The sequence below is a fragment of the Nicotiana tabacum genome, chromosome 7 (assembly GCF_000715075.1).
Source record: "Nicotiana tabacum cultivar K326 chromosome 7, ASM71507v2, whole genome shotgun sequence".
In the NCBI taxonomy this organism is placed as follows: domain Eukaryota; kingdom Viridiplantae; phylum Streptophyta; class Magnoliopsida; order Solanales; family Solanaceae; genus Nicotiana; species Nicotiana tabacum.
Window position 1 is genome coordinate 93,727,920 of NC_134086.1, and position 14,824 is coordinate 93,742,743.

Consider the following 14,824-nt stretch of genomic DNA (forward strand, 5'->3'; position numbering starts at 1 on the left):
GATCAGACTTAATTGTTCCAAGCGGGTTTTGACCCATTCAACGTCATCAATATCTGCCTCAGCGACAATCCGAAGGGATGGGATTTTGATTTCTGCGGGTATCACCGCCTCCGTGCCATACACCAACAAATAAGGAGTGGCCCCTACCGAAGTACGTATAGTAGTACGATAACCCAAGCAATGCAAACGGCAGCTTTTCATGCCACTCTCTAGAACCTTCTACCATTTTTCGAAGTATCTTCTTTATATTCTTGTTGGCTGCCTCGACCGCTCCATTCGCCTTAGGGCGGTATGGGGTGGAATTGCGATGTATAATCTTAAACTGCTGACATGTCTCTGTCATCAGATGACTGTTGAGATTAGCGCCATTGTCCGTGATGATTACCTTCGGAATCCCAAACCGAAAGATGATATTTGAATGCACAAAGTCAACCACTGCTTTCTTGGTCACAGATTTGAACGTTTTCGCTTCAACCCACTTAGTGAAATAATCGATGGCTACTAGAATAAATCTGTGTCCGTTTGATGCTGCTGGCTCGATTGGCCCAATGACATTCATGCCCCAAGCAACAAAAGGCCATGGTGCAGACATTGTATGTAATTCAGATGGTGGAGAATGAATCCAATCTCCATGCACTTGGCACTGATGGCATTTACACACAAAACTGATGCAATCCCGCTCCATAGTGAGCCAGTAGTAACCTGCTCGGAGAATCTTCTTTGCTAGAACGTACCCACTCATATGTGGTCCACAAACTCTGGAGTGTACCTCAGTCATGATGACTGTGGATTGTCTGGCATCTATGCATCTTTGCAATCCCAGATCTAGAGTTCTCTTGTACAATACCCCTCCACTTAAGAAAAATCCACTTGCCAATCGTCGAATTGTTCTTTTCTGATCACCAGTGGCTTGTACCGGATATACCCTCATCCTAATGTATTATTTGATATCATGGAATCATGGCTCCCTATCCAGTTCTTCTTCCACCATATTACAGTACGCATGCTGATCACGGACCTGAATCTGCAAAGGGTCCACATAAGCCTTATCTAGATGATGTAACATTGACGCCAGAGTGGCCAAAGCATCGGCGACTTCATTATGGATCCTAGGGATATGCCTGAATTCTATCGACTGAAATCGCTGACAAAGATCATGCAAACATTGTCTGTACGGTATGAGTTTTAAATCTCGTGTTTCCCATTCTCCCTGAATCTGGTGCACCAGAAGGTCCGAGTTACCCAAGACCAAGACTTCCTGGACACCCATATCCACAGCTAACCTCAAACCCAGAATACATGCCTCGTACTCAGCCATGTTTTTGGTACAATAAAAATGAAGCCGAGCCGTAATAGGGTAGTGTTGCCCTATTTCAGAAATAAGTACTGCTCATATCCCCACGCCCTTCATATTTCCGGCTCCATCAAAGAAAAGTTTCCATCCCGGCTTCTTGACTTGTTCCAACTCATCAATGTGCATCACCTCTTCATCAGGGAAATAAGTTTTTAAAGGTTCATAATCTTCATCGACCGGGTTCTCGGCCAAATGGTCCGTCAAGGCCTATGCTTTCATTGCAGTTTGAGTCATGTAGACAATGTCAAACTCTGTGAGCAGGATCTGCCACTTTGCAAGCCTCCATGTGGGCATAGGCTTCTGAAAGATATACTTCAATGGATCCAAGCGAGATCTGAGATAGGTAGTGTAAGATGACAAATATTGTTTCAGCTTTTGCGCCACCCAGGTTAGGGCGCAACATGTCCTCTCAAGCTGAGTGTACTTGACCTCGTACGGTGTGAATTTCTTGCTGAGATAATATATGGCATGCTCCTTCCTACCAGTGATATCATGTTGACCCAATACACAGCCGAATGAATTGTCCAATACTGTCAAATATAGAATCAAAGGTCACCCTGGTTCTGGCGGGACCAACACGGGTGGATTTGACAAATACCCCTTTATCTTATCAAACGCCTTCTGACATTCATCTGTCCACTCGACCGCAGCGTCTTTCTTTAACAGTTTGAAGATAGGCTCACCAGTTGTTGTGAGCTGAGCGATGAACCTGCTGATATAATTCAATCTCCCCAACAAACTCATCACCGCGGTCTTGTTCTTCGGAGGTGGCAATTCCTGGATGGCCTTGAATTTTGATGGGTCCAATTCAATACCCCGGCGGCTAACTACGAACCCCAACAACTTTCCAGATGGAACCCCAAACGCGCATTTTGCAGGATTAAGCTTGAGATTGTACCTGCGAAGCCTTTGGAAGAACTTTCTCAGATCCCTGACATGGTCAGACTACTTTCTAGACTTCACGATCATATCGTCCATGTACACCTCGATTTCCCGGTGTATCATATCGTGGAATGTTGTTGTCATTGCCCTCATGTAGGTTGCCCCAACATTTTTCAAACCGAATGGCATGACCCGATAGCAGTACATTCCCCATGGCGTAATGAATACTGTCTTTTCTACATCTTCCTTGTCCATTAAGATCTGATGATAACCCGCGTAACAATCCACAAAAGAACCAATCTCATGTTTGGCGCAATTGTCAATCAAGCTATGGATGTTCGGCAATGGGAAATTGTCTTTTGGACTTGCCTTGTTGAGATCCCGATAGTCAACACACACCTTGGTCTTGCCATCCTTCTTCGGTACAGGCACAACATTGGCTAACCAGGTGGGATACCAGGTGACCTGAATGAATTTGGCATCGAACTGCTTGGTAACCTCTTCCTTGATCTTCACACTCATATCCATTTTGAAATTTCTTAGCTTCTGTTTGACAGGAGGAAATGTCGGGTCAGTGGGCAACTTGTGAACCACTAAATCAGTGCTTAGACCCGGCATGTCGTCATAGGACCATGCAAAAACGTCTTTGTATTCGAACAGTGCTTTAATTATCTCCTCCCTGAGTTGGTTCCATATGGACACTTATTTTAGTTTCACGAACATTATCTTGGTCCCCTAGATTAACTGCTTTTGTATCGTTCAAATTAGGTTTGGGCTTTCCCTCAAAATGACTTAGTTCCTTACTAATTTCTTCATATGCCTCATCATCCTCAAATTCCAATTCGTCATCACACTCAATTTCTTGTATTATTATTTCAGAGTTAGATTGGCTTTTAAAACTGGGCCGAAGATTCCTCACGCATGTCGTGTCATTGATATCAGCATAAAAAGAACTGTACAAAAGAAGAAAACAAAACAAAATTAGAAAAAATGAAGGAAAAGGAACAATTGCATTTCATTAAATATATAAAGATAACAGGGTTTTAACACATCCAACTGGACGGAACATAATATATGAATTACAGACCCTGGAATAATCCAGACAACTAAAGAAAATCAAAACCCACTACCAAGACTCCCTCCGGGTAGGAAGAGGAGTAGCTTCCCAATTGTTGACTTTTGCACGTGGTCCCACAAATTGCACATCTGCCTTGCTGGACCCTTCCCCAGCCTGAACCATGTTGACCTCTGCGAATAACCTTTCGAACCCCTTCTCTAAGTCCCCATCGGCCCCAATCAGTGGCCCAGAGACCTTTGACAAAAGTTGCTTTCTGATACCCGGCCTGACGAATGACCTAGACAGACGCGGGATTGACTTTGGCAATGCCCATGCTTTCTGTTTCATTTTTCTAGCTCTTCTCACATCTGCAACGGTAGGCTTGAACCCCAGACCAAAAGTATCCAGATTCTTTGGAAGAGAAACTGGCTGCACAATACCCTGCAGAGATGCACCTAAACCCTTGCCCGATACGAAACCATTTTTCAACATTTCAACAGCCACCATAACTGATGTCGCAGCCATCTTTGGAGTTGGAGCGCACTTTCCTTCCGGAAATTTCTCTACCGATACTGTGTTAAAAACCTGATAAACCCATGGTCCCTTGCCATCGTCAACCTCTATGAATGGAATAATGGCACCATTGGGTACACACAAATTATCTTCGCCATGTACAATGATTTCCTGTCAATCCCATTCAAACTTGCCCATTTGATGCAGAGTAGACGGGACTGCCTTGGGAGCATGGATCCAGGGTCGTCCCAACAGCAGATTGTACGAGACAGCCACATCGAGCACCTGGAATTCCATGGTAAATTCAACTGGCCCTATTGTGAGCTCAAGCACTATGTCCCCGACTGAATCTTTTCCCCCACCGTCGAATCCCCGAATGCAAATATTGTTCTTGTAAATTCTTTCATCCTCCACTTGCAGCTTGTTCAATGTGTAGAGAGGACAAATGTTTGTGCTAGACCCGTTGTCAACCAGTACTCAAGTAACCACGGAGTCTTCGCATTTCACCATCAGATAGATGGCTTTATTGTGCTCGGTACCCTCCACGGGCAACTCATCATCGGAAAAAGTGACCCAGTTTACCTCAAATATCTTGTTAGCTATCTTTTCCAAGTGGTTTACTGAGATTTTGTCAAGAACGTGAGCCTCGTTCAAGATCTTCATCAAAGCACGACGGTGTTCATCTGAATGGATCAATAATGATAAGAGCGAGATCTGAGCTGGTGTCTTCCTTAACTGTTCCACAATGGAATAGTCTTGCGCTTTCATCTTTCTCTGAAATTCTTCTGCTTCTCCCTCAGTCACCGTTTTCTTCACCAACACTGGATTATTTTTTGAGGTCTTAGCTTTTCTCAACTCTTCGGGGGCAAAGCATCTCCCCGATCGAGTTAAACCATGAGTCTCACACACTTCTTCTTTAACCTCTTTCCCCTGGTAAGTTACTGTCACTCGTTCATAATTCCACGGGACCGTCTTGTTATTGACTACTGGAAGCTGAGTTATTGGTTTTATAATAATAGGCTCTATGCAAGCACCCTTCACGACCACAACAGGTTTACTTGTAACCCCTGGTACCACCACTTTAGCTTTCTCTGGTTTCACTGTGACAGCGCTTGGCGACCCTTTCCCGGCTACCACAGCTGGCTTATTGTCTAGCCCTTTCAAATGGACCACTGATTTCCCACTGGTTACCTTTTCCTTTGAACTGGTTTCACTGGAGCGGATCATCATTATCATCTACGAGGGCTTTTTAGCCTCCCCTCCCTTGTGTATCAACTCAATCATATGGGTCTCATGGTGAGTTGGCAAAGGATTCTGGTTGATATTTGGTGCTTCTAGGGCCTGAACCTTGATCCGATGAGTATCGATGAGCTCTTGTACAGTTGTTTTCAGTTTCCAGCATTTCTTTGTGTCATGGCCCAGGGCCCCTAAACAATACTCACAACTCACCGAGCTATCAAGATTTCTGGGAAGGGGATTCGGCATTTTGGCCTCGATCGGATTCAACTGTCTCAATCTGTGGAATAGGCTGGTATATGATTCTCCCAATGGAGTGAAAGTCTTCTGCTTCTGCAACCTTTCATTCTTAAAGGCTTGATTGGGTCAAAAACCTATTCCAAGAGGGTTTTTGTAGGATTTTGGGGGTGGATGGGTACTTTGTGGAGCTTGGTAGGGACTCTGTGCAGCTGGCGCGTGAGCGAGAGGTTAGGTATAGGTTTGTGCGTGATAGACAGAAAAATGGGGATCTGGCGATGGGTAGTAATGTTGTGGTGAGCTATATGGAATGTGGGGGTATGTTTGGGGATAGGGTCGAGGCTGGTTGTAGAACGGTGGAAGGTTCTTGGATCCACCCCAAGCTGCCGACTCAATCGTTGCAACATTCTCTTTCTTCTCCTTTCCGAGCACACCCCCAGTACCGTTTTGAATGGTCTGAGTGGTTGCTTTGATTGCTGAATAACTCGTAATCTTATTGGACTTGAGTCCCTCCTCGACCATGCCTCCCATTCTCATAACTTCATTAAAGGACTTGCCCATTGCTAACACCAAATGACCAAAATAAGTGGGCTCCAAGGCCTGTAAGAAATAATCAACCATCTCGCTTTCTTTCATCGGAGGATCAACCCTCGCTGCTTGCTCTCTCCAACGGAATCCATATTCCCTGAAGCTCTCACCGGGCTTCTTTTCCAACTTTGTCAACGACAGACGATCTGGGATAATTTCGAGGTTGTACTGAAAATGGCAGGCGAAGGCTTGGGCCAAGTTGTCCAATGTGTACCACCTATTGTGATCTTGTATGTTGTACCATTCTAAGGCCGATCCACTTAAGCTTTGGCTGAAATATGCCATCAGCAATTCATCCCTTCTACCTGCCCCTCTCATCTTGCTACAAAATCCTCTTAAGTGCGCTACTGGGTCACTGTGCCCATCGTACAGATCGAACTTGAGCATTTTGAACCCTGCTGGCAACTGAACATCTGGGAACAGACATAAATCCTTATAGGCCACACTCACTTGGCCTCCCAGCCCCCTCATATCTCGGAATAATTGCTCTAAGCTTTTGACCTTTCTGATCATCTCTTCATGCTCGGGATTTTTGGGTGATTTCTCGGTCTCTGCCGGGATATCAAGATGAGGAGTGTCAGGATATGGTTCAAGAACTTTGAAGGTGGGTTCAGGGGGATATTACTGGTTGTCGTTGAGTTTGGAACAGGGGTTCACTGGAAGATCTGTGTAATGTAGCAGGTGGAGGTGCCACAAAAATAGGTGTAATTGGTGGGGGAGGGTATTTGACTTGTTTGGGTGGTGGAGCTTGAGAAGTATGGGAAGTGGTGCCATGACATTATTGGTAGAGGGGGAAGGCTAGAGATGAGTTCACAGTGGGAGACTCTGGAGGTTGGGCTGATGGTGGGATATAAGCAGGATTGGCGGGATAAACCGATGGTGGAAGCCCCTTCGCCCAAGCTTGGTACATTTCAGCCATCTGCTGCTTTAGCTTATACATTTCTTCCCTTATTGCATTAACGTCCATTTCTTCCACCTCTTTCGATGGGTCGACAATACTTGTTTCAGGTTCCTGGTCAACCATATTCAGCCTGTCTTTCGATCGGGTGTTGTAGGAGTGAGTTTCCAGAATGCCAGTTAACTAACCACCTGCCTGGACTGATACATCAAACAACAACCTTGTTAGCGATTAGGCTTTTACAGATTGATAACCGCACATTGGGCATGAATGCACCTAAATAGTTAACCATCTCTATTATGTATTTGATCGGTTGCATGCGTCATCACGGCCTTTTCTTTCTTTTAATTGCGAACTTCCCCTTTTCTTTCTTTTCTCTTCCTTCCTTTTGTTCTCTCTTTGTTTTTATTCTCTCTTGATTTTTATTTTCTCTCTTTTCTTTCTTGTTTTTCTGCTCTTTCTTTCTCTCTTTTATTTAGTTACAGTCGAATCCTATGGAGATTGCCTACGTATCATGACCTCGCATGAATCAGACCAAGCGTAGTTCTTGAGGATAAGTGTAAAATAAAGTAAAACATTTTGTTATTTTCAATTTTCATAAAAAAAAGCGCTATTACAAAGACTGAAACTAACAGACTGAAAGAAACTAACAGACTCGAGATACAGACTCAAAAACAAACAACCCACATACTCAGAAATACAGACTCCAAAACAACCAATAGACTGTAACGGAAAGCAAACACAGACTCAAGAAATCGCGAATACATCAATGCCTCAACTGTCCCTGGGACCCGCGGGGCATCATTCGGCCTCACTACGGGCCGACTTGCTAAATCCCCCTGAAGGTGGTAGAGATCTTCCATTACCCGGCAAACAAAAATCATCACAGTAGTGAAGAACATAGATCTCGTCATATCCTCACAGCTACTGCACTTCATTGCGATATAGTTGGCGACCCTTTTGACTCGCTCTTTTATGACGCCCTTTTCTTGCAACAAACGCCCAATTTGTTTGGTTCTGACTTCCAAAGTTCGTTCGGCTACCTGGTTCTGCTCTTGGAGTTGTTCCAAGTCCCTTTCTAGCCATGCCATTAAGGCGTAACAATGTTCTCTTTCAGCCTTAAAATTTTTGGCTTGTTTAGCCATTTCACCCTCGGGGTTGCCGATTGCCTTTTCCCAACCTGTGACCCCTCTTTCATATCTTTCTTTCATCGGTTGAACGAAAGCTACAAGCCCTTCGGCGCTTTTAGCCAACCTTGCTTGTGCTTTTGCTAGTTCAGACTCAGCTTTCTACAGGTCATCTTCGTAGTCACGTACCTTTTGAGTGAGGTTATAAATGAGCCTCCCGTCTTTCATGCTTCGGCCTGGGTTCTTGGCTTCAATTTTCAACTGCCGAACCTAAGCTCTAAGGGCCTCATTTTCTCGCACCAATCTTCTCCTTTCACCTTCGGCCTCTTGTGCCTACAAATCATTGTTGAAGGTGACATTTCTCAATTCTTCTCGCAGACCATGGATAATGGCCTTTATATTCCTTTTCCTTCTCCCCCCAAGCTAACCTCTCCTGAATTTTATCATCAAAGTCTTGAACATGAGGCCTTTTAGCGGGCCTCTCGGGCTCTGGCTCGTTGTTTACATAAGACATTTTCTCAAACCAAGCAGCATAATTTGGATCTACTTACCCCTTAGCGATATTTGGTACCTGGGTGCCATTTTTCAGATACCGACAGCTATTCCAATCCTGCTGAACTACAGCCTCAGGCAATGCAGCTTCTGGATGCAACTCTATGACCTGGGTGCTTAGATCTTCATCTTCAGGCACGACCTGATACCTTCCCAATTGCCTCAAAACCCTCTGTGGTGCATATGGATGAATACTCTTTACACCCATTATCCTCACGTATCCTTTGATAGCAGTCATATAGATGGCTTCTGGCCTCGGGAGCCATCCTATAGCCACTCAACCTGACTTGCATCAAGAGCTTTCAAATGAGAAACCCATGCTTTGAATCCTTCTGGTGCGTTGTAATCTTTTACCCTCTCCTCATAACTAATGATGAAGTTATTTGGGCTCGAACCATTACTCATGAATCTAGGATGATGGCGAAGATGCTCGATCAACCACATTTGCAGAATGATGTTGCAACTCAAAAAACTGAGCCCTTGCTTTGCATAAAGTTAATACGCGATAGATATCTGCTAGCACCAACGGGGCAAGTGTATGATCTTCCTTGGTAATGAGGATTTGTGCAATTCTAGCCATACGAATATCCACCGTTCCTTTATCATTTGGAAAAACCATGATCCCCAAGAATGCCACAATAATGCGAACTGACGATGAATTTGCCAAAGGCCCTTGTTTTGTTTGTTGCTCAAACCTTTTTCATGCGTTTCAAAACCAACAGAATGCCCGAACCTGAAGTATAAGAAATGGAAAGCACAACACCCATTGCTCACACGTTCATTATTTGTCTGTTTACTAATATTCAGGAGGTCAAAGAACTTGTGCACCGATGGAGCCCTTGGAAATATAAGTTGTTGCTTCCTCAAATCCCATCCGAATTCAATGTACCCGGCTATCTCCTCCAAAGCAGGGGTGATCTCAAAATCAGAGAAACGAAAGACGTTGTGGACAGGATCCCAGAAAGTTACCAAAGCTTTGATCAGATCTTCCCGTGGTTTGATCTCAAAGATGTCTATAAGAGCACCCAAGTGCTTTTTCACCCATTTCTGACCATCTTCGTCTAGATCATTCCACCACATACGCAAGTGTACCTGAGCCTGTTCCCTGACCACTTCTGGCGGTTCCTGGATGGTATTCATTTGTTCCTGTGGAAGATTAAGGTTAGGGTTGACTCGAGTGAACCTTTTTGTAAACAGTTTTTGAAGAAGAAAATAAAAATAAAGGGAAAAGAAAAGAAGACAAGAACCATAACTTCTTCCCCTATATGCCAACTTTAGCCAAGTGATTATTTTTGCAAATGCGGCCCCTTCCCAATTTCACAGGAATTTTGAGTCCGGGGGGAATTATTTTATGACCCTTCACAAACTTGTCCATTTTTTTTTACGAAAATAGCCTTTCGACAACTGAAGAATACTCTGAGGCTATCTCGGCAAGAATGGTTTAAGACATTGTCGAAGCTGGATCGGCTTATTTCGACCAAAAATCAACATTGCATTCACTCAACCACCGACTCTCTTTTCTTGTTTTTCTTTCTTTCTTTTTTTCAAAAATAAGGCCGAACCTTATGTAGGTTGCCTACGTATCCCACATCCGGTGAGAATCAAACCTGCGTAGTTCGGTCAGTTTTGACACATTTGAAAGAACACAGTGTTTGACTCTTTTAAAAATAACTATTTTTCTATTTTCTCTCTTTTTTGAAAAAAAATTTGGGCTTTCAAATACCGGGATGTTTAGAACCGGGTTTTATTTCCTTCCCTATATCACTCTTGGTTTTCCTCTCTTCTTTTTTTTGCTTTATTTTCCCTAGCCGTCAGCATGCAAGCTAAAACAAATAAATGTTCACATAGCACATAGGATGCATCAGGATGGTCTTTTATTTCGGGCACACCTGTCCTAGACGGACCCAACCCCTGTGTTGAGTCCCCTAAGTCAAATGCACATGATGCAAACAAATGTTCCTACTAGGGATCCAGCATGGGGTTGTGTTTTCTAGGTTTAAATCTTGGGGTTTTGGTCTAGACTTGGGGTACCCGAGCGGACAACTGGGGCCGAGGAGGGGGCGACGTACCGGGAACACTAAAGTCTACTCGGCCTTGTCGTTTGCCCAACCTCGTTCTACTTGGTATAATTTCTACAGAAAAAGCGGGCTACGCGAACGTATGCACCATTTTCAGAAGACATAGATGGGTGGCGTAAGAAGACAGTTATATAAAATCCAGATAATATTAAAGCGGTAAACATATAACATTTAGCACAAAAGTTCACAGAATACAGTAATATCAATAATAAATAGAACCAAGCAGAATCATATTAACAAGCTCGAATTCTTGAACCCTGAACCAGAGATTCTGGGTTTGTTCCCCAGCAGAGTCGCCAGAGCTGTCACACCTCCTTTTTTACCCACACCCCACGAAGGTATAAATACAAGGGAGTTTTTCCAATTAAAGGACAATCGAAACGGGATCATTTGTTTATTAAAAATCAGAGTCGCCACTTGGGATAATTTAGGGTGTCCCAAGTCACCGATTTAAGATCCCGATCAAGGAAGTTGACTCTGTTCTACAGCCTGCGAACACAGAAATCTGGGTAAGGAATTCTGTTGACCCAGGAGAAGGTGTTAGGCACTCCCGAGTTCCGTGGTTCTAGCACGGTCGCTTTGATCGTACTTGGCTTATAAAATTATTTAATTACTGATTTTAGATCCTATGTGCATTTATCTATTAACCGCTTTTAATCATTTGATTATCCGTAATTAAAGAATTGAGTTACGCGCACGTATACTCTTTTCCTTTGGTGCGTCAAAAATCATGTCACGCGAACGTGTCCATAATTAATAATGCCTTGTTTATTTATTTAAGAAAAATTGGTTGAAGTTGCGCGAACGCATCCCTTATGTTACCTTTAGAATGTGCAATCATGTCACGCGGACGTGTCCACAATCGCAATGGTATATTAAACGGGCCTAAAGCAAACTACGAACATTTGTTATTTATATCTAAATCATAAGAAATTAGTAGAGGGCCATGCATTTAAGAACTTGAACTAACTATGGAGGGCTACTATTATAACTCGCATAATATGACTCACTTCGAAATCCCATTAATACTCCAGTCAATTTATTAAAGGCCACTTGAACTTTTGATTTAATTTCCAACCAAACTACTTTGCAATTTGAAAGTTAAAGGGTTATTAGAAGCGGAACCCACGTTTGATTGTTAAAAGAATTTAGGCTAGCTATGTGACTAACAACCAATTGCCAATAGTTTGAACATGACATGAGAACGTAATTGGGCTTAACATAAAGCCCAAATCAAAAGAAGAGCCTGCAGCTAAAGAAAAGTTCAGTAACTAGACTGACGATATTAAGCTTATGCAATATATGATAAAATAACTCTCATTTACAAACAACCCTACACTCATGCTCAAACGGTTCTGATTTCTCAAATGAATTTAACAGTTCCAAGCTAAAAGTAAACAATATACTCATTGGGGGAAATAGGTTCCTGATATCACAGGGTTAAATCACAAGTCTAAAGCAAACACTATTCATGCATGCAAATACTGATGACAGGGGGCAGAATTCAAGTACTGACTTTAACAGGGTAAATACAATCCAAAGATAGCTCTCAAGAAGTTGCATTGACCTTTAAAGTTTTTTAACAGAACTCCCAGCATCATACACTTAATGCTTTCACCCCTACTGCTCACAGGCCAAACAATAAACTCTGAAGCCATTTGAACCCAGAATACAACAAATAACCATAAAATTAACCTGGAATCAAACGTTACCATACAACTAACGTATTGTTCAACTAAGTCAAATTCATATCTCAACAGCCTAAGGTTAAAAACAATGGCAGAAAATCAAAGATAAAACTATGGAAAGATTAAGAAGTACTGTGAATCTGGAAGTAACACTATGCAATTCAAAGAAAGACAATTAGATTATAAACAGAGAATTTGATGCCATGCTTTGCACATACATTTTCATTTCATACTTCAAACTTGCTTTGCATCTAGCATAGTCCAAGAATATGTACCTGATGGCAGCAATCAAACAAGGAAAAAGGGGAGAGAGCGAGAAGAAGCAACAACAGCAGAACTAATTTTCAGACAGAAAATGATGCGCAACAGTCCAGAATCCAGTTTCAATCGAGCAATACCTACAGCGGACTTCAAACCAGACTTTTAAAACCCAAATTCAGTCCATTTCCCAGATGAGTCAGAAATTGTTTCAGAAATTGAGAACCTCAGAAATCACAGAAGAATTTCAATGGAACAGTGATTTTTTATGAAATTTTAGCTATTTTTTGATTTTTTCGAATTATTCTCCCCTTATCTCTGAACTCTGCCTTGAATGACAAGGAAGAGATGCCTTTATAGGCAAGCAAATAGGGCAGACCCAAAGAGATACATTTTTGCCATTCAGTCCTTTTTTTAGTTTCTATTTTAGCTTAAACACCCTTGGTTTAAATTCAGATTTTGCAAAGTAGTCCCCTCCCCAGCTTCCTAGAAGCTTCCCAGACAGTTACAAGTAGATTCCCTCACTAAGACTACCCAAACTAACCCCCATACCCCTGTTATTTACCTTAAACCCCAAATGAGACATGGGTCAAATTAACCCACGGCTGAATTTACCCCAAGAACCCAAACCAATTTGGACGGGCTGCTTTTTGCCAAATGTACCAAAGACAAACCAAAGCCCAGACGAACACTTATCTATTTGAAAAGAAAAATCTGCAGGCCATGATAACATGCAATGATTTCAAAGCAAATCTACTAATTTATTGATCAATTAACGCTAACTAGGCGAGGATTTAACTCAGTTGAAGTAACTTAATTTTAAAATAACTTGGATGGCTAAACAGAAAACAAGATCAGAGAGTTATCCATGCTATTGACACAACGGACTAAAGATATCAGAAAGCAAACTTTCACGAAGAAGAGAAGGACAATGACCGAAAGACCAATCTAAACTCGAGAGATTAGTCAAGTTTCATCCAAACTGTTATAAGAAAATTAAGCTAAAGAAAATGGGAGGAAGAATAGAATAAGACAATCAAAAAGAAAGAGCAGACAAGAGAATAAAAGAGCTTACCGATTTAGACTCGGAATCCATCGGAGACGAAAGCCCTAACAAAGCTAAGGTCGAACATTTGAATCTGAACTTTAGACCTCGAAGAACGGTGCCTTCTACCCATGCATGTACCAGGATTGACGACAGGGTGGTTTTGAATTTTTGGGGTTGACCTCAGATTCGAGATTCGTAGAGCTCCGGGCCGATTCGAAGGAGAATAGTTGTGGATTTGGCATGAGGGGATCCTGGGGGTTGTGGGGTGTTTGTTTGGGGTTGAACGGAGGCGGCGGCGCCACCGGAGAGCACAAGGGCGGTGCTAGGGTTTTCTTTCAAAACCAGATTCGAGACGTTCTGGGTTGATTCGAGGCAAACAGAGGGGGAATTTGGAATGAGGGGCTCTTGATGGTTATGGGGTGTCATTTTGGGAGTGGTTGGAGGTGGCGCCGCCGGTGGATGGTGGCGGAAAAGGGGGCAGTTCTGCTAGGGTTTGGTTGGGGCTCTCTGAAGACGGGGGTGTGGGAACGATGAAATGAGGGGGGTAGGGTACGTTCGGACATATATATATTGAACCCCCCCCCCCCTCCCAGTTCTGATCCGGTGGATCAGGCGATATCAATGGCCCAGATCAAGCCTGCTGAAACGGCGTCGTATGGTACTGGGGGGGTTGGACCGGGTTGGACGGTCTGGGCCTGGGTCAAACGGGCGGGTATGGGGAAAATGGCTTTGGGCATGGGCACTTTTAACTGAAGGCAGCCCAATTCTATCTCTTCAAATGTTTTCCAATTTTCAATTCATTTTCTTTTTAAAAATCTTTTTTTCTTTTTTCCCAAAATTAAAATTAAAACCTAAAGTAAATCTTAAACCAAATTATCCTACCAAATTAATTAATTAACCCTAATAATTGCTACTACAAATAATTAAAAACCAAATGAAAGGAAAAACTACCAAAATTCAAAATTAAAATCAAAAGTGCAAAATAAACTATTTTTGTAATTTTTCCCTATTTTTATAAAATAACTAATCTGTCAATTAATCCTAAAATGTAAAATTAAATCCTAAATAAAAATGCAACATATTTTTTTGTAATTTTCATTAATTAAATAAAATAAAAATGCACAGACAAATGCAAACAATTACCAGAAAATGTCACGAAAATCCCCAAAATTGCAAACACTGAAAGAAATTGTTTTGCTTTGAGGAGTAATTCATATAGGGCAAAAATCACGTGCTCACACCGCCGCCGTGAGGTAATTTCTGGCCGGCGGCGCCACGGTGGAGAGGGGGCGGTAGATGGGAAAAGGA